At 36.7% G+C, this 27919-nt stretch overlaps 1 long non-coding RNA gene and 1 pseudogene across 1 annotated transcript; one reads left to right on the top strand and one right to left on the bottom strand.

Moving 5' to 3' along the window:
* On the bottom strand, positions 1-27371 carry LOC112647812 (uncharacterized). The gene is made up of 3 exons (XR_003128485.2): positions 27277-27371; positions 585-801; positions 1-186 (listed from the first exon to the last, which is right to left on the bottom strand). It is a non-coding gene; the product is annotated as an uncharacterized LOC112647812 (long non-coding RNA).
* On the top strand, positions 23649-24079 carry LOC112647811 (COX assembly mitochondrial protein 2 homolog; annotated as a pseudogene).
* Positions 27372-27919: the final 548 nt, after the last annotated feature.

A 27919-nucleotide genomic window follows, 5' to 3' on the forward strand; every position in this document is an offset into this window, starting at 1 on the left:
TTTATTTATTTGAGAGAAAGCACAAGTGGTGGGGGGAGAGCAACAGAGGGAAAGGGATGGGGAGAAGCAGACTCCCTGCTGAACAGGTAGCTTGATGCAGAGCTTTATCCTAGGATCCTAAGATCATGACTTGATCCAAAGGCAGATGCTTAACCAACCGAGCCACCTAGGTGCCCCAAGAAAACCCTAAATTAAAAACAGAAATATTGGCTAGATTAAATGAATTCAGTTTGATTACATAGCTCATAAATTAAGGGAGCTATAGAACTAGGTGATATGCAGACTTTATCTATTATTAAAATTATTAGAAAACAGTTTTAGAAGGAAAGGTTATATATATATGTCTATATATATTATATACAATACATACATATATATATATATGTATTGTATATAATATATATATAGTAATCCCAAAATATCATGTATCCAAACCAAATTCTGTGTGGAAGGACAAAATCAATGGGGAAGCCATTCTTGAACTGTTGGAGAACTTAAGATTTGATTCACAGAGAAAAGGTCAGTAACCAGGATAAGACAAAATAGTTCATGCACTAGCAAATTCTCTTGAGGGAAAAAAGTACCAGCAGTGTTGAGTAAAATGAATCGTATCTGCCTTCCTTTAGGAATTATGCAAAGATGCGTCAAGCTTTTTGAGTTTTGATGTAGAGTTCTTACTCTCCTTCAGTTGGGCAGGTAGTTTGCCATTCTTCTGTAAGTTCATCCACAGAATCTGATGCTAGATTAGGATGTTCTCACTTTTCTGAACATTCATTCTTCTTTAGTTCAGGTTGATTCTCCCTGGAATTTTATTTTAGAGTTCAGTAAGTCATTGACTAGCTCTACTCCCTTTTTCTCTACCCCCAACTAATGCATACACACAAGTGCCGCATCTATTTAGGTGACTTTAAATTCCAGATGATATTAATGGACCCTCACATATGAACACTACAATCAACTCACTAAACCTTTTACTCCTATAGGAGGGACTCTCAGTGCTAATGATCATATATTTATTAATTCCCAGCTCTGGAGCATGAGCGTCATCACTTCTATGACTTTGTCCTCCTATTTGGCAAGTGTGAGCAGTGTTGACAAACAAGAATGGGAGAGAGATGTCTGGATTTGGACAACCTATGACCACCAAGGGGAAAACTATTCAAGAATATACTAGATTAATGTATTACACTTAATAGTCTTCCGAATTTCTACCAATAATTACATGATCACATTGCAGCCACACCTCCTACATTACTGAGAGTGACTCATTTATCAGAGTTCAATAAAAGCAGAATTACTGTATCATTATTAACATTACTCATAGACTGCTTCTAATACATGTGTTTTCTGCCAAATTTTGCAGCCAGAAATGAATAACCTGTATATTCTTTACTTGCTAATTAAATGAAGCTGAAAATTCCAGTTTGATTAAAAGGACACTTGCCGCAATATTAAGAGATTTACTAAATTTCACTTGTTATGACCCAAGACAAAATGGTTTCAGATATCAGACTTTCTATAAAATTAAATAGTAAATAGATTTTTTAAATGTCATATGGGATCCAGCATCTTAAAAATTCTTATTTACACAGTAATATACAGACTTATGTAGACTATAATATAGTTTCATAGAGTGGAAGGTGATTTTGTGTATACACATTGCTCATTCATATTTATGTGAGTTTTTGGATCCATATGTTTCAATTTGTATATTTGGATGGTGCTAATTGTGGATAAAATTGTGAACAGAGCACATTTTATCTCTAAGGCCCTCCTAAGACTCTTTTAAAGATTTATTTTTCTCCTTGTTGTCTGGAGGTAATTCTGATAACCACCAGCGAGGCAGTCATTCACAGAATTCTTTCTGCAAGGAATTTTTACTTTCACTATTATCCCTGTTTATTAAAAAAATCATATCCTAGTAAGGGAATATTATTGTTCTTGTTGAGAACAAGATGAAAAGTGGCATAAAGGGAAAAAAGGATTTTTTTTCACACAGTTGTTTTAGAAATACAGGAGTACTTGTTTCTTGGGGGTGGGGGGCTGGAGCCTGTGAGTGTGTGAGGGGAGCCCAGGGAACCATGGACATGGCGGGGGGGAAACATCAGAACATCTTTTCTGTTGTTTCACAAGTTCTAGAATAATAAAAAGATTCCTTCTGGCCCAGTTGTTTTTGCCAGAAGGGTAAACAGAGACTGCATATGGGTCTGAGCAGCACAGGGTCACCCTGTGGGCACCAGGGACACTACCCTCTACCGTCATTCCTCATACCTGAATCCTGGAGCTACAGTACCTGCCCAGGGACCCAGGGGGCAAATAAATAACCAATAAATACATATAAATAGGAAGGGCCCTCTTTGGAGAGACCCTTTTCAAAGTGGAGGAAAGGAAAGAAGAGGGGAGAAAAGTTTCTTAAAAGAAAGGAGAATATAATATATCTCATGAAGTTTAGTGGAGAAGAGCTAAAAAGAAACTAAGTATCAAAGTAGCACCTGGCAACTTGACCAATGAGGGAAATTTGTGTTAAAAGTGGTGACAATGGGGCACCTGTGCAGCTCAGTCAGTTAAGCCTCTGCCCCTTGGTTTTGGTTTAGGGCGTGATCTCAAGGTCCTGAGATTGAGCCCCATATCTGGCTCCATGCTCAGCACAGAGTCTACTTGAGATTCTCTCCCTTTCCCTCCTCCTTCTGGCCCTCCCCAACTTATTTTTTCTCTCCCTTTCTCTCTAAAAATAAATAAATTCTTTCAAAAAAAAAAAAAGTGGTGACAAGTTCCTGGAAAGAAATAAATGACCTTCTCTGTTCTTAAAAAAGGAAGGAAGAGGGCTCCTGGGTGGCTCAGTTGGTTAAGCGTCATGATCCTAGGGTCCTGGAATCAAGGCCCGCATTGGGCTCCCTGCTCTGCCGGGAGCCTGCTTCTCCCTTTCCCTCTGCCTGCTGCTCCCCCTGCTTGTGCTATCTCTCAGTCTCTCTGTCAATAAGTAAAATCTTTTTTTTTTAAGGAAGGAAGGAAGAGAAAAAAATTGAAGGCAAAGAATTGAACAAAAATAACTATCTTTGAAAAGATAAATGTCTTGAAAATTATTTAGTCTAAGATACTGAAGCTATGAATTTTTAGGCAGAATATTATGTAATGTTATGTTTATTCTTCATAGAAAAAGTCACATAGCTGTACATTCTAAATTTATTCAATATAAACAAATGTGTTATTAGTAAATGCATTTTGCAGAGTAGTTTATAAAAATTCATTTTTTAAATGAATATACTTTATTTTTTGAGCGATTTTAAGTTTATGATAATGTTAACTGGGAAGTACAGAGTTCCCATATACACCCCTCCCCTGCCTTTCCCCATTACCCTTATTATTAGCATCTTGTTTTAGAACAGCACATTTATTAGAATTAATAAGCCAATATTATTATTATTTTTTTAAATATTTATTTATTTATTTATGATTTATGAGAGAGAGAGAGAGAGGGAGGCAGAGACACAGGCAGAGGGAGAAGCAAGCTCCATGCGGGGAGCCCGACATGGGACTCGATCCCGGGTCTCCAGGATCAGGCCCTGGGCTGAAGGCAGCACTAAACTGCTGAGCCACCCGGGCTGCCCAATAAGCCAATATTAATATTATTAACTAATGTCCACAGTTCACATTAGGGTTCATTCTTCGTGTTGTACATTCTGTAGTCTGACATAGGTAATGACATATATCAACCATTACAGCAACATACAAAATAGTTTCACTGCCCTATAAAAAAACCCGTGCTCCATTTATTACTCTCTCTTCCTCCCTCTGAACCTCTCACAACCTCTGATCTTTTTAATGTCTCTTTAGTGTTGCCTCATTGAGAATGACTTAGAAGTGGAATCATCATATGTAGTATTTTCAGATTGACTTCTTTCACTTAGCAATATTTATTTAATGTTCTTCCATGTCTTTTCATGGCTTGATAATTCATTTCTTTTTTAGCACTGATTCATACCCCACTGTATGAATGTACTACTGTTTATTCATCCTGAAAGATAGTTTGTTAGGGTTTCCATAACAAAATACTACAGACTGCATGCACAAACAACAGAAATTTTTTTTCTTACAGTTCTGGAGGCTAGAAATCTAAGATCAAGGTTTCAAAAGTTCGGGTGTCTTCTACTGCCTCTCTCCTTGGCTTGCAGATGACCATCTTCTCACTGTGTTGTTACATGGGCTTTCTCCGTTGCATACACATGCCTTGTTGTCTCTTTGTGTGTCCAAATTTTCTCTTTTTATAAGGACACCACTCAGATTGGATTAGGATTAATTCTCATGAACTCTTTTATATTTATCACCTTTTTATTTATGAACTTTTTTTTTAAAGATTTTATTTAATTATTCATGAGAGACACACAGAGAGAGGCAGAGACATAGGCAGAGGGAGAAGCAGGCTCCCTGTGGAGATCCTGATGTGGGACTCCATCCTAGGACCCTGGGATCACGACCTCAGCCAAAGGCAGGCACTCTAACACTGAGCAACCCAGGTGCCCCTTATCACCTCTTTAAATGTTCTGTCTCCAAATATAGTCACATTCTGAGGTACTAAGGGTTAGGGCTTCAACATACGAATTTCAGGGAAACACAGTAGAGTCAGACACAGACATAGACATCTTACTTCCAAGTTTTGACATTTAGGAGTAAATTTCTTACTTTATGAAGAAATGTGTGTACATGTGTTTTTTATATCAAGAATACGCTTAGTTTTATAAGAAGCTGCCAAAAATTTGCCAGTTTTTGCACAAACACGTGTGCAAGTAACACAGTTATCTATTGACTGCCTGTGTTTGCAACTGTGTACTCATATTTTAAGCAATAGTTTATCCCAAGCTATACTGTAAATACTGATATCTATATTAGAATGCACCCAAGACAACCTTGTATGCTCCTCTTGACTTTTCAAACACTTTTATTTTGAAAGAATTCTAGATTCACAGGCACATGTGATGATAGTACAGAGAGATTCCATGAAGTTTACATTGAGGAATTTCTTTAAGTTTGTCCTATTAGGAGTTCATACAGCTTTTTGCATCTGTAGCATGTCTTTTAACAGATTTAGGAAACTTCCAGCTATCATTTTTCAGAGACTCTTTTTAAGTCCCTCTTTTTCTTCTGGGAATCTACTAGTATGAATACTAATTCATTTATAGTCTCAAGGCTTCCCTGAAGTTTTTTTTTGTTTGTTTGCTTGTGTGTGTTTTTTTTTTTTTTTTTTTGCATTTAGTCTATTTCCTATTAAGATTTCTATTGTTCTATCTCCAAGTTCACTGATTAACTTTTCTATACTCTTATGCTATTGAGCTGCCTTAGTGAGTTTTCAGTTTTTGTGTTATTGTCTTTTTAAAAAATTTTAGTTATTTTTCCGTTCTAAATTTCTTTTAACTTCTCTATATATTCTATTTCTTTGCTAGGACTTCCTTTTTTTAGCATGTTCATATTTGATCATTACAGAATTATATATGATAGCTGCTTTAAAATCTTTATCACATAATTCAAACATCTGAGATGTTTGAAGCAACAAGAAAACTTACCATTATGTCATTTCTTAGGTCCCAAAGTCCTAGCCAGTCTGTCTTCATTCTACCTTTCAGAGTCTTCTTAATTTGTTTTATGTATAATTTCTAGACTTTTTAGTTGTGCTTAGCAGCATGAATAGGGAGAAGTACATTCGTATCTGGAATATAAAGGGAAGGTGCTACGATCTGAATTTTGTCCCTTTAGAATTTATATTTTGAGGCCTTAACCCACAGTGTGACTGTATTTGGAGTAAGGTGGTGATTAAGGTTAAATGAAATCACCAACAGTATTAGTGTCCTTATAAGAGACCCTAGAGAGCACACTCTCTTGCCACCATGTGAAGTTATAGCAAGATGGCAGCCATCTGTAGGCCAGAAATAAAGCTTTCACCAGGAATTAAATTGGTTAGCACTATTATCTTAGACTCTCCAGCCACCAGAACTGTGAAGGAATAAGCTTCTGTTGTTTAAGTCAGCCAGTCTATGGTAATTTTGTGACTAAGACAGAAAGAAAGAAAAAGAAAAGACAAAGTCCTCTTCCTTTTCCTCTTTTAATCTCACTAGTAAATTCTAAATGTATAATGATGAAGCTGGAATGCATTTAAATCGCAGTGGCTTAGAGAGCCTCAGTGTTTATCAACTTTTTTGGGGTGCCATAATGAGAAATAGACCAGATCATAATGATGGAAGATCTTGAAAAGTAGAGTTATCTGCAACTTATTTTAAAAAACAGGTTGTTCCCCTTCTGAGCACAGTTAATCTTTGTGGCATATTTTCTGCACACCAGTGGTTCAAAAATAGTGACTATGAGCCCCTAATGTGTACCAAGCATTGTCTTTATCTCTATTTTCTGTGGGGGCCTTTGTAATATTTGGTTGTCTATCATACATCTCTACTTATTGTTGTGGAATATGCCATTGTGTATTTTCATTTGGGCCACAGTGTCTCATTTCCTTCTATAGAAACCAAAAGAAAAGAATTATTCTGTAAAGCTTATCAAGTAGAATATGAATACATGACTCAGTCTTATCCCTTCAGTGCTCTTACAGAGGACTTTGAATACAGGGTAAATAATACAAGGTGAAAGATGTTCAGTGTTCATTTAAATTAATAGTGGTATAGATAGTGTGTTGTGGAATAAAAAAAAAGAGAGTGTGTTGTGTCTGACAATGATCTGCTGAAAGGATGGAAGCATGTTGGTTAAATTCTTTATATTGAAATAAGGTTGCTCTTTTTTATTCTTGACCTGCTAGAGCTTTCACCTTAGATTCTGAGCCCCATCCAAGTCTAGGTTTCAACTTTTGTTCAATTGTATGACCCCTCATTATCCTTCCACTTGATTTAATCTATTTCTCTTTTATTCATCCTCCTCCAAACCATTAAGATAGGCAGATTTGTTTCTGTCACTTGAACCAAGAAACTTAACAGATATAGAAATCAGTACTGAGAAAGTCATATAGACATCAGACTTGTAAAGAAAATGTGGAGAGCCCCAGACTTGCCTTCTTGCTTATCTGGGATAACAGGAAGTGAATATTCCATTAATTTTTTCAAAATGAGAATCTGGCAACTCAAGATACGTAATGTGGAAATGAGTGTCAGAAATATCAGTTGTATTCATATGGAATCAAAGGTCCATTGAAGACAAGGCTCTGAATGCTGATCTCTTGAACTGTATAAGGGACATGAGGAATTCAATTACTGCAGAAGGTAATTGCTGCTTCTGAATGAAAATAACTAGAATTTAAAAAAGGATCAAATTCCTCAGCTGTCTAATTAAACTATATATAAAACTATAAAATAATATAACTTTTATTAAAAATTCCTACTTGTGTTGGTTTATTTTATGTGTTAACTTGACTAGGCTAAAGGATGTGTAGGTTGCTGATAAAATATTTTCATGTGTATCTGTGAGGGTGTTTCTGAAAGAGATTAGCTATTGAATCATGAAGATAGCCCTCACCAAGGCAGGTTAGTATCAACTGATATTCTGAGAGCCTGAATAGAGCAAAGGACAGAGAAAGGGCAAATTTGCTCTTTATTTGAGGTGAGACCTCCATCTTCTTTTGTCCTCAGAATTGGCATTCCTGGTTTTTGAGCATTCAGACTGACAACCTAACTCATGCCTTTGGTCCCCCAGTTCTCAGGCCTTTGAAATCAGAGTGGAACTTAACACCATTAGCTTCCCTGGCTTTCAGTCCTTTGGACTCAGACTAAATTACGTCATCAGCTTACCTTCTTCTCTAGCATGCAGATAGCAGATTGTGGGACTTCTTGGCTTCCATAATAATGTGAGTTAATTCCCATAATAAATCTCTCTATAGATAGGTAGATCCATAGATATATAGTTAGATATATAGTTAGATCCTGTCGGTTCTGTTTTTCTAAAGTATACTGGCTAATACAGAGATTGGGAGTAATGATCAGAATTTTCCAATAAGCAGGTATATTTAGAGACTTTTATATGATCATGAGGGTTACTGGGAACAAACAATGAGCAGCTCACTAAAGTCCTTTTATATTTGGGGGCTTCTAACTTATTTTTCAAGCCTGAATTAGTTCACAACTAAAGAGTCCCTTGAAAGAAGAAGAGTCCATATACTTTTAAGAAAAGACAATGTAACACCACCAAAATTTTTACTTTATTTTTTCCTACCCTTTAACAAGATGGCTGAAATGATACAAGAAAAAATATAGATCATCAAAAATTTCAGGACTTTTAGCATCTTGACTCTGAGAACACTAGTTCTTATACACAAGTTAGTAGGCTTTACCAAGCTGAGTCTTCAACTTCATGGAGGAGAAGTTATAGAAGTGGCTAAACATGAACCACTGAACTCCATTCCTACTGACATTGTAAATTCTCAGGTGCCTGGGGGAGTATCAGAGGTGAATGCAACTGTTAAGACTTGTAAGATGTAAGGGAGATAATTCCCACACATTCTCATTGCATCTTCATGTGACCAAATACAAAGACACATGTGTCATTGAAGAATAACAGTGGATTACCTGATAAACACCAGTAGCAAAAGTGGATTTCTTATAGAGCAAAATTGCATTGTCCCTAGCATCTGGTGACAAATGTTTGGTCATTAGTCTGATAAATAGAAAGCAGTTAACTTGCACCTGGAATAATATCTTATTCCTACCAACATGTTTCAGTATTCCTCATGCAACTAGGCAAAGAGAGAGAAGAAGAAAGCATTGTGTCAGTTGGGATAATTGCTTTTTACTATCAAGCAAAACTAGATTTCTGCAACACAGGATTGCCAGGGAGAAGTTATGAATGGAACTTAGGGAGACTGCTACAGGGTCTAGTTAATAAAGGTTAATGGAAGACTAACTGGTAAAGCTAATTTAGAGTTACTATGTAGATGCGTGGTCATATTTGGATGTAATAAAGACCAAGAGGAAACTTGGGACTTCTGGTGATCTTATAAACCTGTTTTTCAGTCTCAGTTTGAGTTCATAGTGGAATTAGTTTGTGAAAAGCTACTGAAGTGCACACTTATGTGCATTCCTCTGTGTATCATATACTTCAGTAAAAAGGTTTTATTTAAGTCAACAAAAGACTCAGCAACCTAATATAGGCATATATCTCTCACAAATAAAAGTTTTTGTCATACCATTGGTTAGGTGTTCCTGACCAGCTGAGGTGCTAGCTGAAAACAAAGAGTCATTAAATGGGAATGGAAGAACAAGAATCATAAATACTAGTGGTGCCAGTGTGACTAGTTCAGCCACAGAGACTGTAAAGTCCCTTGTAGAAGCCCCCTGCCCTTGTTTGTTGTTATTGTTCTCACATATATTTATTTCCTCATAGTAATTTTATTTTTCTATCATATTTAGTCACTATATTTTTAAAAAGTGTTGTATTGTTAATTGTATTAATCCTTTAGTCAATATTTTGCAAATATCAAGAGAGAATCAAGATAGATGGGTATGCTTTACCCCCAAATATTAGATTGAAGAGTTGCATGGGGCAATTTGTGGATCTGAATTATTCCCTTTGAGGAGATACTGAGTATGTTTTTGTTTGTTTTTTGGTTGTAAGAGGGACAGGGACAGAAAGAAGGAGTAATCTTGTATATGTAGGGAAAGAAGAGTACCTGCAGATGATGGACAGACCATAGATTGATCATAATAGCCATTTGTCAAATTTTTTTATTGACCAGAATTTAATCCTTCCATCCTATTTGGGAAGAATCCTCAATTATCTTGAAGATTGGTGAGAGTCCATCCACTACTAGAGAAGCTATAAAAAAAGTAACTATCTCTCTTCCAGTCTCAGGAAAATGATGTGATAACATGAGTAGGTCCCCAAGACTCTGAATCTGGGGTTGGTAACACAAAACCTAAGAGAAAGTTAGAATTCATACTGGGTAAATACAGAGGTAGAGGAGTGCCAGGTGTATCTTCCATAGTGATGTCATTCTGGTTAGAAAGTTTCTGTAGTTTTGTGCTTGCTACTACTCGTCTTTCCAAGGTTTGCCTTGGACATGGCCTTCCAACTGTCCTTCTACTAGTATTTTAATCTAAAATTATATTTTTTTATAAATTACAGTCAAGGAATTTTAGCCTTATACGAGACCACTTTTTAAGAGTAGGAAGGTTTGTTTAGTTCTTTGTTTGAGACACCAAGTGACACCAAGTGACCACCCTCCCTAAAATTCTGGAATATAACTGTAACTTTAAGTTGCAGTGCCATATCCCCCTCAGTGCTTTTTGCAAGGGCCTGAGCTAGGCACTCAAAACTGGATTAAAGCAGTTCATTCCTACTTCCTAATGCTGTCTCTCCTTCATCCACATTCAACATTTATTTACAAATACTGTAAATGGGCTAGTATATATTAGGACCTGCAGGCAAAATAAGCTGCAGTCATGATCAAATCGAGCAGGAATTTCCACTTCTTAGGTTATTGCTTCCATTTCATAGCTCTCTAATATAATTGTTCTGACTTTAAGGCTTATGCTGAGATAACTTCTTTATCCTTCAATGACACTGTTTATCATATTCCAAATTCTGTGCTTAGTCTTGGAAGTACAAAAGCAAATACTGTATTATGTCTATCTTCAAGAGTTTAAAAAACATAAGTGAAAGGAGACCTATAAACATCTAATTTTTTGTAATATTCTAAAGTCAGGAATCTGTAAAGTATGCATAAGAATACAGAACAACACTTAGGCCAGCAATAAGAGGATGGCATTCAGGGAAGATTTTTCTAGAGGAGTTGCCTCTAGAGATAGATATTAAAGGATAAAGAATAATTCTATAGGTAGAGGAGATAAAACTGTGCAGACTATGTGCCAGGCAGTATAAGCCTAAGGAGTGCAACAGGATGAATATATGTTGGGTCATTACAGCAAGACTGGCATCACAATGTAAAGTATGAGACATGAGTAGTAAGCAGTGGTTCTGGAGAGCAAAGGCCAAAGATAGACCCTGTACACCATGTGTTATGTACTGAATATTTATGTTCCCCAAATTCATGTGTTGAAATCCTAACTCCTAAAGTGATGGTATTTATGCTTAGGGGCTTTGGGAGATAATTAAGTTTAGAGGAGATCATGAGGGTGGAACCTCCATGATGGAATGAATTAGTGACTTCCTTATAAGAGGAAGAAAGACCAGAGTTTTCTGTCTTTCTCATGGGAGGACACAGTGGGAAAGCTGCAAGACTGAAAGGGAGTTCTCACCAGGAATCAAATCTGCCAGCATCTTAATTTTGGACTTCCTGTCCCCAGAACTATGAGAAGTAAATGTCTGCTTTTTAAACTACTTGGTCTATGATATTTTGTTATAACAGCCTGAACTCATTAAGTCACATTGGTAAAAACTTAGAAATAACAAAATAGTAATTGAACATAAATTTAATAAAAATTGGATCATGAAATTAGTAGGATTTGCTAACAAGTTGGCAATAGTAATGAGGATGGAAGAGAGATCTAAGTAGAATCTTGGTTTTCTAATGAAGGAAAATAGAAGAGATAGTATGGTTGCAGCCAGGTATACAGTATTATAATAAATTAAACATAACTAGATCCTATGTACTGAGGCTTGGGCAAAATGAAAGCTTAAGGAGATAATCAAGTTTTTTTTCAGTCCTGGTGAATCATATTAGTTTATCTAGAACTGAACTAACAAGGCACAGAAAGTAAGGAATATTTCAACCCATGTCGTATCAGAGCCCGCTGACATTGCCTTTCTTTTCAACTATGAGTTAAGTGACGTTGCATTGGTAATTTTATGTTAGCCATGATGGAAAGTACTTGTGCCATAGAAATAGGCATATGCTATAAATCAGTACTTGACATTTTCCCCCAGAGAGTCTGTTATTAAACATTTACCAGAACACCACTGGATCTGCCATACAACCTATATAGCAAGAGTATAGTATTAGTAGATGATTTATGTTTCAGGTTGTGTGCTACTATAGTTTCCCCATCTGAACTTAAATAAATCACTTGACATCTGTGTGTCTAAGTGTTTTTGCCTATCAAATGGAAATGATTTACACAGAAGAATAAATGTTAAAAGCTAAATGATTATTATGAGAAGTTTGATTTGTTATATACATGTGAGATATTATTAGTAACTCAGGAATCTGAAATCAACAAAGTATATTCAGACCTCAAAGGTATCACTAAATCTTGCCATTGGCACCATCATACTTGATTTGAATTCTTTAAACTCAGTGGTCTACAGGGAATTTGATGGCTTTCTATGCATTGGAATTGTCATGATTAGTCCTTTCTTTCTCCACATGCATTAAACACCTCTGCATTGGAGTTGGTATGTTTTGTTATCAGTAAAGGGGCAGGGGATCATCTCTGATATTTGTGCTTGGGACACCTAGAATTACAACTGTAATTCTTGTTAAGCACCTAAGAGAATGACATTGATGATTTTAGAATTTACTCAAATTATTTTTTACTGTGTACGTTGGAATGCGTTTCTGTGGTCAGTTTTTTCTGGTTCAATTTCTTAAGAGGTTTTGTGATGCTGCCCAGTGAATGGTAGCCACCAAATCACAACCACTTTCTGGTTCTCTTGGATACCAGTGCTTTGCCCTTCCAGTAGAACATGCTGTTCTCTGCCCTAAACAAATAAAAAAAATTACACTAAATTTCAGGTTTTTTTACTCAGAATTGTCTGGTCCTCTTCCCTGACCCCATCTAAAGCAATCTTCCCTGCTTCAAGGCTCACTTTGAATAACGCCTCTATGATGTTACTCAGTGACTCAGATCCCAGTGATTTTCTCACTTTTGTAGAATCAGCTTGATTTTAGCATTTGATTATATTCTAGTTGACAGAACGCCTGTGAGCCCATTTCCCCAAGAATGTAATCCTTTGATAATAGAGACAAAATCTTTTTGTCTTACTGTAGCTTTCATAATATGTGGCATGAGGGGATCCCTGGGTGGCTCAGTGGGTTGGCACCTGCCTTTGGCCAAGGGCATGATCCTGGAGTCCCGGGATCAAGTCCCACATCGGGCTGCTGCATGGAGCCTGCTTCTCCCTCTGCCTGTGTCTCTACCTCTCTCTTTCTGTGTCTCTCATGAATAAATAAATAAAATCTTTAAAAAATATATACGTGGCATGGGATAGTCCTGGAATAATTTCTCTATGAATACTTCCTAATTGATAAAAGCACATGTGTATCAAAATTCATATTTATTTTTTAAAGATTTTATTTATTTATTCATGAGAGACAGAGAGAAAGAGAGGCAGAGACATAGGTAGAGAGAGAAGCAGGTTCCCTGCAAAGAGCCCAGTGCAGAACTTGATCCCACCCCCAGGATCATGCCCTGAGCTGAAGGCAGACGCTCAACCCCTGAGCCACCCAGGCGTCCCAAGAAAATTCGTATTTAGAACTAACACATACATGTTCCAAACACCTCCAGGCAAATAGGTGATAAAATTCAAAAGCACATGTAGTCACTTAATGTATACATGATGGGATAATGTATTTGTAGAAGAGAATTTATGTCCATTATATTTGAAGCTACTAGCTTCTTTTTTTTTTTTATTGGGATTCAATTTGACAACATATATCACCCAGTGCTCATCCTGTCAAGTGCCCCCCCTCAGTGCCCGTCACCCAGGAAGCTACTTAGAAGGTTTTCTTCTCTCCTCTCACTCTGATGGATATCTAATTAGTGTGCTTTAAATTTAGAAAACATGAATTAATTGCTGAGACTATTTCTTTGGAGAATTGGTGCTAAAAAAAATTCCCCCTGAAATAATATTTTCAGATAAATTGTGAGGATGCTCAGCCAGCCCCTTTGCTCATTGTTCTGACAAAAGGAATGTTGTGCATTATTTTGTTATTAATTCTTAGTAAAGGATTATAAAAAAATAATAATGTGGATACACAAAAGCTGCTGAACATAGCACTTCTATGGCATTTTTCCCTGCTGAGTCTCAGCTGTCTCTTTCAATCTGAGAAGGTGCCCCATGAGGGCACATGGGTTTTGAGTACTGAGTAGCTGCTCTCTAGTGCCTAATATCTAAGCCACTTCCTTGCATTCCAGTAAAGAAGACAGGGTTGCCACAATCTTCCTTCTTCTTAGCCACCATTGTAGTCCAGTAACATTTAGATATGTGTATCAAAAATATAGTGTAAAGTTCCTTTCACATGCCTTCATTAATTTATGAATTCCTCCATTATTCATCAGTTTATTTATTCATCATTCTTCAAATCAGTGCCTCTTGAGAAAATTTTATGCACTGGGAATATCACAGTAAATATAATCTTCCTCACATGGAACTTATCTGGGAAGACAGATATTAAAGAGATAATCACACAGATAAACATATGGAGTGGGATAGTGAAATTCCCTCATCTACGTTGTGAATATGCAAAGACAGTGTAATTTTTAAATTTTTTTTGGTAACATTTCTGATTTTTCACCTGCTTTTCCCACCCACTGTTTAGTAGAAAATTAAATGTTAAATAAAGTCTGAAGCTTATTATGATCCACTAACTTAATAGCATCCTCTGTTGAATAACATTTTCCACCCCTCAGATAATGTCCTCCCAATGCCCTCTCCAAGATGGAATCTATAGGAATGAGGGAAAGAATGGGGTGGTTCAGACATACTTGTGTCTGTGGGGTTGGGTAAAGGAGTTCCAGGTCTTGGTGTGCCCTGGCCTCTAGTCTGGCTGGTTGCTCTATATCCTGCTGGGTTCCTTTTTTTTCCTGTTTTAAAGATTTTATTTATTTGAGAGAGAGAGGGAGAGAGAGAAAGCATGAGGGGGGCTAAAGCGGAGGGAGAGATACAGGCAGACTCTCCATTCCATGGGAGCCCTACACAGGGCTTGATCCCAGGACCCTGAGGATGACCTAAGCCAAAGTCAGACATTTAACCGACTGAGGTGCCCTTGTAACCTGCTGGATTCTGATGCTGAAGTCTATGACTGGTGAACCTATGTCCATTTTTATGCCCATCTCAGCTCCAGAAAATCATTACCATCTTCCCCCTTGCTATTTACACCTTTCTTTGGTTCTCACTGAGTATGCTCAGTGAGCCTTTACTTCCTTCTTTCATTTGGTCCTCTAGCCTCCACTCAGTAGGCAATTTGCCCCAGCATACCAGGCCCTGTGAGAGGCCAGCTGTCTTTCATTTCTACATCCATGCCACAAAGGAAATAAAAACAGCTGTGGAAATAAACATCAAGCCCTCTCTCTGCTTGGTTATGATAGGTTGTCAGATTCACTTGGTTATGGCGTCTGTCCAGGTCTACATGTGACAGCCTCCTCCCAGAGGCACAAACAGGTATCAGGGCAAGCCCTCAGCACATTCTTGACTCTACTCTTTGCTGGCCTTATCTCCAGCCACTAAAGCTGGGAAAGAGCAAGCTTTTCTATTACTTCTTCTAAGATACTCTCAAGATGCAAGAGCTGGTCCTGCTGCCAGGAGTCTTCTCTCTATTGTGTGTTGAGTCCCTAGGTTTAGTCCTTTATATGATAAATCTGGAATATTAAGGATACTTGGACAGTTTCCTCAATTGACACTTACCTGCTTTATTAGTTTTTTTATGTGAGAAGCTGAATATTACCTTGATATTTTGCTTTTACAAAATATTAAATTCCCATAAATGGGCTCAATAGTTAAGTTCTGGTACTCAGAGATCTGGTACTCAAATAAAAGAGGAAATCATACCAAAATATTAATCTCATTACATAAATTGTATTAGGTTCCTGAAAGGAAAAAAAATATAAGATGCATTAGGAAGTATATAACTGGGGAATCTACATCCCTGAGGTAGAGAAGACTTGAATAGGAGTTATTATGATGACATTTGAAGGCTGAGCCTGAGTTAGCCAGAACCTGAAATCTTGGCTGTTCCCCTGCTTTTTTAAATTAACTGAAAACAATCTACATTGTAGGATATTTAACTCAAAGTAATATCTGCCACACAACAGATCCCAACATACTTTCAGCCACACCTACATATAAACCATCCCAGTTGTTCAATCAACCCAGTCACCTTGAATGTCTCAGTGAAACCATTTTTTGGCATGTGTTGATAATCTGTCTGCCTCTTCCTTCTGCCTTGGAATGTACTCCTCCGCTAAAGCTGAGTAAGACATCCCTCTACTCAAAAGCAGCCAGAGGCTTCCCTCTGATTTGGACAAGAAACCCAAATCCTGCTACTTCTTTTCCTGCATCTCTCCCTACTTGGGTCATGATCAGCTACTCTCTGTTTCTTGATCAGGCCACTTCCCTATCAGAAACTCGTCTGTGCTTATCCCACCTGGAATAGACACCTACCTGGCTGTGTGCACATGATTCTTAATTTCACATCTTGCAGGTGTCTGCTCAGATGTCACCCCAGTAGTGACACTTTCCTCACTATCATACTTCAAAAGGACTTTCTGTCTCCTCACTTTTTCCCTTCTGTGCTTTCTTTTTCTCCATAATACTATTGCCATCTGACATGGCATGTATTTTACCCATTTATTTTTTTTTATCATTTTCTCTTCTTCCTTCCCTCCCAACACATTATACTTAGGCAGAGAATTTAGTGTATTGTTCACTATTGAATTCCCAGTGTCTAGGACGGTGCTTATCAACCTACAGGGGTTAAATGAATGAACAGATCAAGGAATGGATGGAGGGCAGAACTTACTCTAAGGTTTCTCTCATCTGCAAACACATATAAACATGTAAACAGGTATCCATATATATAAAGCACTACATTTCTTTATTCCCCAAACTTGCTGCTTTTGGGATCAGGGACATGATGGTAGAACGAAATTCGTTCCTACTCAGAATGAAAAAAACACTTTCAAAAGTAGATACTTCTCATGGCAATTGTTTTGAGAAATTCAGTGATCTGTTTTTCGCTCTACTTTAAATGGAACACAGATACTTCAAAGGTAAGAAACAATGCTGAACTAGATGAGTCATCAACATAGAGTAAAGGCCATCATTTTAGTATGTGCCTATCATCTTGAAGAAAGAGGAAGGTCACTTAAATACAGAGGACAGAAAAAAAATGTTAAATTTTGGTTTATGGGGTTACAAATCTCTATGACAAAGATAGCGTTGTAGGAAATTTAAACACACACACATACACACACACACACACACACACGGAGGATGCCATAGGTTCATTACTTAGAATACAATTTTATAGTAAAACTGGACAAATAGACTTTCATATTATTATATAAATAAGTGGTAATATTAAGATTGTTTTTTTTAAGAATTTTTAAAATTATGAGTACATTTAGGAGCATCTGGGTGGCTCATTCAGTTAAGCATCTGCCTTTGGCTTAAGTCATGATCCCAGGATCCTGGGATCAAGCTCTGAATTGAGCTCCCTGCTCAGTGAGAGTCTGCTTCTCCCTCTGCTCCACTCCTCTGCTCTCTCTCTCTCTCTCTCTCTCTGTCTCTGGCTCTCTCAAGTAAATAAATAAAATCTTTTTTTTAAATTCTTTATTATGAGTACATTTAAACAAACAAAAATAGAGAAAATAGTGTAATGAACTCTGCTGTGCCCAGTACTTAGTTTTAACAATTGCCAACATACTGCTATACCACATAGTATTTTGAAATCTTTTTAAGATACAAAAATATAAAAGTGGTTTTTTTATCTTCTTCATTTTAAAGGATGGGGGTGGGAGATGTTCAATATATGCTCATGTTCTCAAAACATGTAGGATTCTAAGTATTTAAATCATAGGAGCACAATTCAAGAAGACCATGTTTACTGGGTAGATCTTATTATCCTTATTTTTGAGGAGTGAAATGAGTATCAGTTAATTTGGGAAACTTGGTGAAAGTTCTATAATTAATAATTGAAAGAGCAGAGGTTTGAACTCATGGTTTCCATGTCCTAAAATTATTCTGCAATTAAATATAACTATTTAATGAGAGCTTAATTTCTACTTTATCATGGATTTTTTTTCCTAATTAAATCTACTTTTCGCTTTCTTGAATTATCCTTGCATTATTTATTGAATCTGAACAAATAACACTGATTACATTTAACTTTACATGATTTTTGTTTATTGTGTGATTATTATAATCTATCCAAGGAGAGGTCCTGTGTCTTATGTCCTGTACATTAATAATTGCAAGGATTATTAACAGATAGTGTATTTTTAAAATACCTCTACCATGCTAATTATCATATTTGTTAAACAAATACTAATTCAAAAGCTAATGCATAAGTACAAGTTTTTAATCATAGAAGATATTAGTATCATAAGAAAATTAAAAGGCAATTTTATTTTTTTAATAAATCCTCTTGTTTTAAAACAAGGGAAACCATGGATACACTGATACCTCTTCATGAGTTGTTTTCTGCTACAGGTTCATTGAAACTTGGATAATATACCTCTCAGCATGCTAATGAAAGCAATTGAAAAAAAAAATGACAGGCTTATTGGAGTCCAAAGTAATGAGTCTGAAATTTCTGGTATTATTTAGTAGATTTTAACTTTTTTAACCTTAGGTAATAGAACTCATTATAAATGGAACATTGAGTTTCACCTATATATAAAAGGTGGAAAGTTAAACTATATATTATACATAAAAATTCATTAAAATTGATTGATTAAATTCAGACTCACAGTAGATTTGACTCAAGAAGATAGAATTTAAAAAAGAAGATAGAATTATAGGATATTTGAGATTTGGGAAAATTTTTGAGAAAAAGTTAAAATGCTGTACCTTTTTAGAATATATTTTAAATTTACATTAAAATTTTAATTTTTTAGGTAATTTAGGCAAATTTAAAGTTGAACTAAAATTCTGTTTATGGGTAACCAGCTATCACCAGGCTCGTTAGGCTTTTCACCACTACCTATAAATCTCACTATTTTGCGACATAGATGAGTTGATCCTTCTAGATTGTTCATAGGTAGCTCCTCTGATTTCGGGGGACTTAGCTTAAGTTCTCTTTGTTATTTCGGGCTAATTCATTATGCAAAAGGTAAAAGGGGTAATCTTTGCTGTTTTGTACTTTTAAAACGTCTTTCATCATTCCCTTACGGTACTATCTCAATAGCTCCAATTAGAATTTCTATTTCCTATACTTTTATGGTTTAACTGAATGTTTTATATTGTAGTGTTATGGTGTTTTGGTTTAGGGTTAGTTGGGCTAGCTTTTGTTCAAAATGGTCATGAGGTATGAAATCTTCTGGGTGTAAGCCAGATGCTTTAATAAAGCTACACTTTGGTTAATCCAAGCACACCTTCTAGTGTGCTTACCTTGTTACAACTTGTCTCCTCTCGTGTTTTACTACAGCTAATATGATTATGGGTTCAGTTTTTACTTGAGGAGGGTGACTGGCGGTGTGTGTGTGCTTTATGGCCCTATTCAATTAAGCTCTCTATTCTTAATTTACTACTAAATCCTCCTTTGGCTTTTAATTTCATAAAAACTTTTGTGAGATATTCTCGGAACAGAAAATGTAGCCCATTTCTTCCCATCTCATAAGTTACACCTTGACCTAACTTTTTTATGCGAAATGATTGTGCTTACTAAAGTTTGCTTAAAGCAAACTTTAAGGGTTTGCTGAAGATGGCAGTATATAGACTGCATTAGCAAGAGATGGTGAGGTTTATTGGGGTTTATCAATTATAGAACAGGCTCCTCTAGAGGGATATAAAGCACCGCCAAGTCCTTTGAGTTTTAAGCTGTTGCTAGTAGTTCTCTGGCGAATTATTTTGTTATAGAATGGTTTATGTTTAGGGCTAAGCATAGTGGGGTATCTAATCCCAGTTTGGATTTTAGCTATCTTGTAATCAGAAATTTTAAAGTCACTTTCGTAGCAGATTTTATGGTAACTGTAGCTTTTTACGGCTTAGTTAAGTTTTAACTTTAGTAGAATATTATCTTAAACATGCTTTACTCCGTGGGCCTATTAGTTTGGGTTAATCGTATGACCACGGTGGCTGGCACGAAATTTACCAGCCCTCTTTAGTATAGCTTAGTCGAACTTTCGTTCATGGCTTAATTTTTACCACTGCTGAATCCCATGGGGGGTGTGGCTTAGCAAAGTGTTATAAGCTACTTTAAAGTGTGCTTGATGCCTGCTCCTTTAAATCGTTGGTGACTTTGAGGGCATTCTCACTAGGGCGTGGAGGCTTGCATGTGTAAGCTTACTAAGGACTAATAGGAAGGCTAGGACCAAACCTTTGTGTTGATGGAGTCTTATGACTCATCTTGGCATTTTCAGTGCCTTGCTTTACTAATTAAGCTACATTAACAAATATTTATGGTATTGCATTGCTATGTTAGTGAGTGTGTGGGTTTGGATTTTTGTGAGTTAAATAGAAGGAGTGAAGTTAAGGAAACCCTATCTATAGATAGATTGCGAGATAGGCATATAAAGTCGTTTTGTTGAATTAACTAGTGTTGTGATGTACTTGTATAAAATTTAGTCGAGGCTTATGGATGTTGCATAGACTTAGTCCTGTTTTTGGGGTTTGGCAGGACATAAATAAGTATATAGTAAATAACATGGGTTTATGGGGGGTAAGGGAGGTTTGGATTAGTTAATTCACTGTCTCGCGTGTATACGTGCGTGTGTACGTGTGTACACGTGTACGTGTGTATGTGTTTAAAATCTGTATGTCCTGAAACCATTGACTGAATAGCACCTTGAATTGTCCACGGAGTTGATAAATGATAATAAATAAGTCCAGCTACGAGTTATTTGACTGCGTCGGGGCCACGACGGGCATATTCCCAGAGTGCAGATACATATTAGAGTTAGTGGCCGTTGTGGTCATAGCTGAGTAATAGCAAGTTCCCCCCCGAAAAATAAAAGAAACCAAATGCATGACACCACAGTTATGTGTGGTCATGGGCTGATTAGTCATTAGTCCACCGAGATGTCCCATTTGAGAGGATTAGTAGGATTGGAGTTAATAAGGATATGGCCCTGAAGTAAGAACCCGATGCCAGGTATAGTTTCAGTATAGAAACCCCCACATAACATGGGCCCAGAGCGAGAAGAACACTTCGCGCAAGGATTGATGGTTTCTCGAGGCATGGTGATTAAGCCCTTACTGGACTAAGTGACGTGACGTGCAGTCAGATATATCCTGTTAGGAAATACGTATTAGGTGAAATAGATAATACATGTCTACATGTGGAAATATAATAATATGTACATGATTATATCCACAGTTGGAGTGTGTTATGAAATCAGTAATTATGAATACAGCTGTTATGGGCTAAATTGTGTCCCTCCAAATTCATATGTTGAAGGCCCAATACTCAGAATGTAAGTAGGCCGTAGGGATTTTCTTTTAAAGAGGTAATTAAGTTAAAGTGCAATGGTTAGGTGAGTTCTCATCTAATCTGACTCGTACCCTTGTAAAAAGAGGAAATTCAGACACACAAGAAGACATCAAGGATGCACATGTAGAGAAAGACCATATGAGGACATAGGAAGAAGGCCAGCCATCTGTAAGTAAGGAAGGGGCCACAGAAGAATCCAAACCTGCCAACACGGTGATATTAGACTTCTTCTTTCCAAACTATTGAAAAATTAAATTTCAATTTAATTTTAGGATACCCAGTCTATGGTATTTGTTATGGTATCCCTCGTAAACTAGGACACCTGCTTTTTATGAAAATCAGATAACTTTTTTGAAATATCAAATGCTGATTGAAAATTTGTGTCACTTTGCTATCTGCTTCCAGGACGTGCTTGAGCCAAAGAAATACAGGTTTTATGAGGAATATGTCATTATTTAACTCCAAATTTCACTGAATATCAAAATTGTTTTTAGTTCAGCACTAATATACAGGTGCAGAAGATTCTTCCCTTCTTCTCCTTCCTAACTCTTCTAGGTATCCAGGGCCACAGCCCCTTTTGTCTAGTTTGCAAGTGGTGTAGGTGAGCATCTAGGTCTTCTAACCCTCAGAGGAACTGCAAGGAATTACTTGTATTCCACTGTAATGAAGCAAAGAAAGAGAAAGCCAACATTTAAGTTTACATATCAAAACAGTCTTAACTTTGATATTCTGCACTAGTTTTTCCTTTATGATTTTATTTCAGAAATGCCAAAAATACCACTGAAATCTCCTCATAAATATCCCTCCTACACTGACACTAAATGTTTTAATTTAAAATCTTGCCCTTTTTAATTTCACTTGTAACATGGGACCTATTTAGAGAAGAAAAGAATGAGATGAGATAAAAAAAGCATCCGCTACTGCATTTCTTTTTTTTTTTTTAAGAGATTTATTTCTTCATTTGAGAGAGAGAGAGAGTGCAGGAGGGGGGACAAAGGGGAGAGAACCTCAAGCAAACTCCCTATTGAATTCAGAGCTGGATGTCTAGACTGGCGCCATCTCACAACCCTGCAATCACTGCCTGAGCTGAAACCAAGAGTCAGAGGCTCAATTTACTGAGCCATCAGGGGTCTCCAGCTACATTTCTAACATGATAGGAATAATGAGTTTCTCTGGAGAGAAGCCTACAAAGACAAGTGATCTGTCATAAAGCTGAACGTACTCTCCTCTCTCTCTCTCTCTCTCTCTCTCTCTCTCTGTCTTTCTCTTCTCTCTCTCTCTCTCTCTCACACACACACACACACACACACACACAAACACTCTTTCTCTCACAAGTGTGCATGCACTATCCTCTTCCATGTGTCTAAAGTATCATGAGTGAATAAGAATCAGTTCCCTGGAGGCCAGAGGGCACTAAGTTGGGACATCTTGAACTTCAAAGTTAATCAATATGGCCCAAGATTTATTCACTGTACTGGCTGTGGTGTAAAGGAAAGTTCATATAACTTTTTATAACAGGATCTATTTGTGTTCTGACTTCCTTAACCAATAGCTATGCAAACTGGGAGATAATTTATCAAAGGATTCAAGCAAAATTTTTCCAAATCAGTGCCCTCTCCTTTCAACTTATTCTCAGTTGCTTTAGTAGGATAATAAGTCTGACACATTAAGGATGGTAAACTGTGCTCACCTATGGCCATTCATTCACTTAGCAGATACTCACTGAGAACCTACTACATGCCAGGCACTCTTCTTGGCCAAAATGTTAGACTAATGAACTTAGTTAGCAATGTTTCTGGTGAAATTGGAGGAGACATACAAAAATAAATAATTTTAATAACTCTACTACCAATCAGTATCCAATTAATATATATAATCCAGTTTATACACACACACAGTCATAAACACACACTGTATTTTGGCAAATCTAAGACATATCTAAGCTTTAAAAAAAAAAGATTTATTTATTTAGCAAGAGGAAACGAGCAAGCATGTGAGCCAGGCTGGTGAAAAGGGGCAGAGGGAGAGAGAAACTTTAGCAGACTCTGCTCTGAGCAAAGAGCCTGATGCGGGCTCAATCCCAGGACTCTGAGATCATGACCTGAGGTGAAACCAAGAGTAGGATGCTTAACCTGTTGTGCCACCCAGGCACCTCATATCTAAGACAGAATATGTCTTATAATGAATAATCTCTTGGATTCAATGAACTATGACAAGGGTTTGAAGCAAAATTAAATAGAGCAAGATAAGGAACAGGATGTGGAAGGTACTATATTTAGATAGAGAGCCCAGAGAAGCCTCACCATTGAGATAAGAATTAGAAGTATCCAGAACACATTGCATATAAAAGTGTTTTATAAAGTCTCTTGTACCAGAGCCAAGCAGGGTCAGTTGTAGAGGGTTTGGGAGCCTTTGCAACCCAGGCAGGCCAGGCTGGCCTTTGGATGAGGAGTCTTCGCTGGTGACACCTTCCTGGTATAGACATGACTCGGCTTGTTCTGCCGTGTTACATCACCTTCTCCTAAAGATGCATCCTGACTCATCTCCATACTTGGACACTGAAGCATGCAATGTCTTAACTAACTTGCTAAAGGAATGTCACAAAAATCACAGCAATCTGAAATTTTTTGGTCATTGCAATGATCTTGATATGGAGATGAGAAAATGCTTGAAGAATGAGAACATGGAAAAGAGGATGAAGAACAGGAACATGGCAGTGTGATGCCAAAAAGACTCTTTAATCCTGCAGAGGAATCTGAAAAGTAAATTATAGGCATACATCGAAAAAGAATCCCTTGTGCCGTAGTAATAGAGACAAAATTCAGATAAAATTCACATTTCGTAACCATTCACCCATCTAAAGTGTAAATTTAATGATTTTTAGTGTATTCAAAGCTGTGCAAGCATCAATGTGATCAATTTTAAAATATCATCACTGCAGAAAGAAACCTATATACATCAGTAGTCATTGCTGATTTCCCCCAAACCACCTAGGCTTAAACAGTTGTTGTTCTACTTTGTATCTATAGATTTGCATAAATAGCATCATACAATATGTAGGTTTTGGTTTCTTTAGCTTAGTATAATGTTTTCAAGGTTCATTCATGCTACTTGTATCGGTAAGCATGTATTAATAGTTCATTGCTTTTTATTGCTGAATAATATTGCCTTGTGTGGATGTATCAAATCCTGGTTATCCTGTCATCAGTTGATGCACATTTGGGTTGTTTCTTTTTTTTTTCTATTATGAATACTTCTGTGAACCTTTATGTACATTTTTAATGTGGGTGTATGTTTTTAATTTTTGTGGATATATACCTAGGAGTGGAATTGCTGGTTCATATGGTAATTCTGTGTTTAACTTTTTGAAGAACTGTTAGACTGACTTTTCCACAGTGACCTCTCCATTTTATGTTCCCACCAGCAGGGCATGAGGATTCCAATTTTTCCACTTCCTCACCAGCACTTGTTTTATTTTTATTATAGCCATTCTAGTGGGTGAGAAATGGTATGTCATTGTGGTTTTGATTCACATTTCCCTCATGGTTAATTATATTGAGCATCTTTTTATATACTGATTGGCTATTTGTCTGCCTTCTTTACAGAAATGTGAATTCACATCCTTTGCCCATTTTTAGTTGAGTTATTTGACTTTTCATTACTGAATAGCAAGAGTTCTTTGTATATTCTAGATTCTATAAAGTATAAAAATACTTTATAAAATATGTGATTTGAAAATATATTTTCTAAGAATTGACTAGTGGTGTGACTTGTGTAGCTGTAGTAGGAAGTAGCAGATCTCTTCCCATACTCCAAATTCTAGTGTGATGTGTCAGGAGTTTTTACTAAACATATCATTTTGAGGTTAGGATAGAATTTAATATCCTTTTGCAAGCAAGTTAAAATAATTCTACAAACTAACCTTTTGCAGCAAAAACAAATTCTCTTGGCTTATTTTATTTTATTTTATTTGGCAAATGCTTGAGCTCATGTCACACTATGGAAGAGCCTCTGCATATTTCAAAAGCAAGGCAGTAGGGTCAGGGCTCAAGGTCAGCTCAGCTGCAGAATAGACTGTGGATCTTGGCTTGTCTCTAAAATAAACTCAGACCTCAAGGGTCATCATCTGGCTAGGTCAGCAGCTGAAGCTTTCTTCAAGATGGCTTGATGATTAGTGAAGGGGTCAGCGTGTTTGTCTTGGTGAAAACATAAATCCAGTCTTGAATAATTAATTCAATTATTTATAATGCATGGTAAAAGGGTGAAGCTCCAGGAAGATAAGGGGTTTCCCAGCAGCAATTCCTAGCCAATGCTGATGTCAGTAAGGAAGGGATGAAGTGCCAGAACTCATGTAAATAAAACACAAATCCTTAGGAAAGCAATACTATTTGGCACCAGTGTGCTTGTAAACTGATCATTCTCTTCTTAGAAGGTCATATTTGGAATATCATAGCTCTAAGGCAGAAATTCAGTAGTAAGGAGTATATGCCCTCTTTGGAAAAAAAAAAAGAGTGCCTCTTTGAAAAGTATTATAATTTCAGTGAAACACCAAAATATAATTGAAGGAAGTATGTTCATAATAATGAAGGGACAGAGGCCTTTTGGATACCTCCTTTTTAAGGAGAAAAAAAAAGGAACATGGTACTATAGGTCTGTCAATCTACTTTGAAGGCCCTTATAATTAATTTTAAAATAAGTCAATTTTTGTCAAAGTACCAGCACAAGAACTTGTATATTGTGTTTTCTTTTTAGCCTCTCAATAGGTAAGTAGATAAAAAAGAAATATAGACATAGTTTGGTTGAAAAAAATAATGAAACACTTAATTGACACCTGTTTCCTCTTTATTAACTGATAAAAAAGAAGAAAGAGGAAATGAAAATACAATATAAGGAAAAACAGAGAAGAAGGATAGGAAGAAAAAGGGAAGGAGGAAATCAGGAAGACAATTTTAGAAATAAGCAATGAGGAAGAAACTAAAATATTCACAAATGTGTCATCTCTTTGAAGCTTCACAACAGCTTTTTGGGGTAGATCTTATTGACTAATTTTAGAGATGACAAAATTCAAGTTTAGCAAGGTTAAGCAACTTTTTTAAGTTCATAGCTAATAAGTCCTGGGTCTCATTGTTCCATAAAGGAGACTTGAGGTAGATTAACTATAAACATCAATTCAGATGGAAGGCAACAAGCATTGATTTTCCTAAGTGCTACATGCCCAATGGCCTTTATTGCTTGCTGAGGTTTCACATTGAGACAATCAGAAATATACCCCAAGGACCTCTTGTGGACAGTAAAGATGTTTCAGTATTGATCTACTCTCTTCAATATATATTTTTAAAACATTCTCTGATTTCCATATTTGCCTATCCCATAAGTTTCTATCTGTAACTTCAGACTGTCTGATGGGATATTTGTGTGTGATACATTAATGCATTTGAACATACATGTATGTGTATTTAGGTATACACACTCTTACATTTTGTGTATGTACGTATTGCCAAGATTACTGAAATCAACTTTCATAGCTGTTCTGACAAATTTTCCAGGGGAAACAAAGCACAGATTTTAAGAGCGTGGACTTTGGAGCATGACTTCCAATGTGTGACTTCTCCTCTGCCACTTACTAGCAGTGTGATCTGGAAAAATAACCTCATTCAGCATTAGTTCACTCATCTATAAAATGGTGGGATATGAATGAAGATAGGTAAATCTCTCAGAATAATGTCTGACACTTAACAAGCACTATATAGCGTTTGCTAGTTCTCTTGCCTGCCCAACTGCAATGAATGAGTAACTCATTTGTTCAGCTCTACTCTGTCCTTCCTCAGTCTCTTTCCATACCATGGTAAGGGAAACCTTCCCTTTAGGTAACATCACTCTTCAGAATAAGACAGAAGCCCCTTTAAATAGCTTCTAAAGCTCTGTATTATCATGGTCAAAATCAGTCTGTATCTTTGACTCACCATAAACATGGTCCTTCGTTCATACCTCTCAGCTCCTTTGCCTTTCTTTAGTTCTTCACTACTGCTTTACAACCCCTTTGTTCTTTCCAGAGAATTTCCCCTTTATTATGTAATAATATCTTACTGACCTTTCAGAGCCCAGCAGCTCAAGAATCCCTTCCTCAGGGAAGCCTTTGCTGACCTTTTTGCTTAGTAAAATTTCTCCCTCCTGGTTTTCTTAGACCCACCCTTATATTTCTTCTACATATAATTTGTAACAGTTTCAACTTTACATTTGTTTTTACTTAATTATTTGTATAATAGCTATATCCCTCAATAGAATATAAGCTCTAAGAGGACAAGTACCTTTGTTTTTGCTCATCAGGGTATCCCAGATGCTTGCTGATGTGCATTCAATATGGACCAAATATTTTTGCCCCCCTAGAATTTGTATGTTGAAACCTAATCTCCAATGTATAGTGTTTGGAGTTAGGGCCTCTGGAATATAAGTTGATGATTTGGTCAGAACCCTAATGAACAGAGTTAGTAGCTTATAAAAGGAGCTCCAGAGAGATCCTCCTCTTTCTACCTTGTGAGGTTGATGTTGTAGTGAAAAGATGAGGGAGCAGGTCTTCATCAGACAGTGTGCTGGCAGCATGGTCTT

This window comes from Canis lupus, chromosome 7 (genome assembly GCF_003254725.2).
Source record: "Canis lupus dingo isolate Sandy chromosome 7, ASM325472v2, whole genome shotgun sequence".
In the NCBI taxonomy this organism is placed as follows: Eukaryota; Metazoa; Chordata; class Mammalia; order Carnivora; family Canidae; genus Canis; species Canis lupus.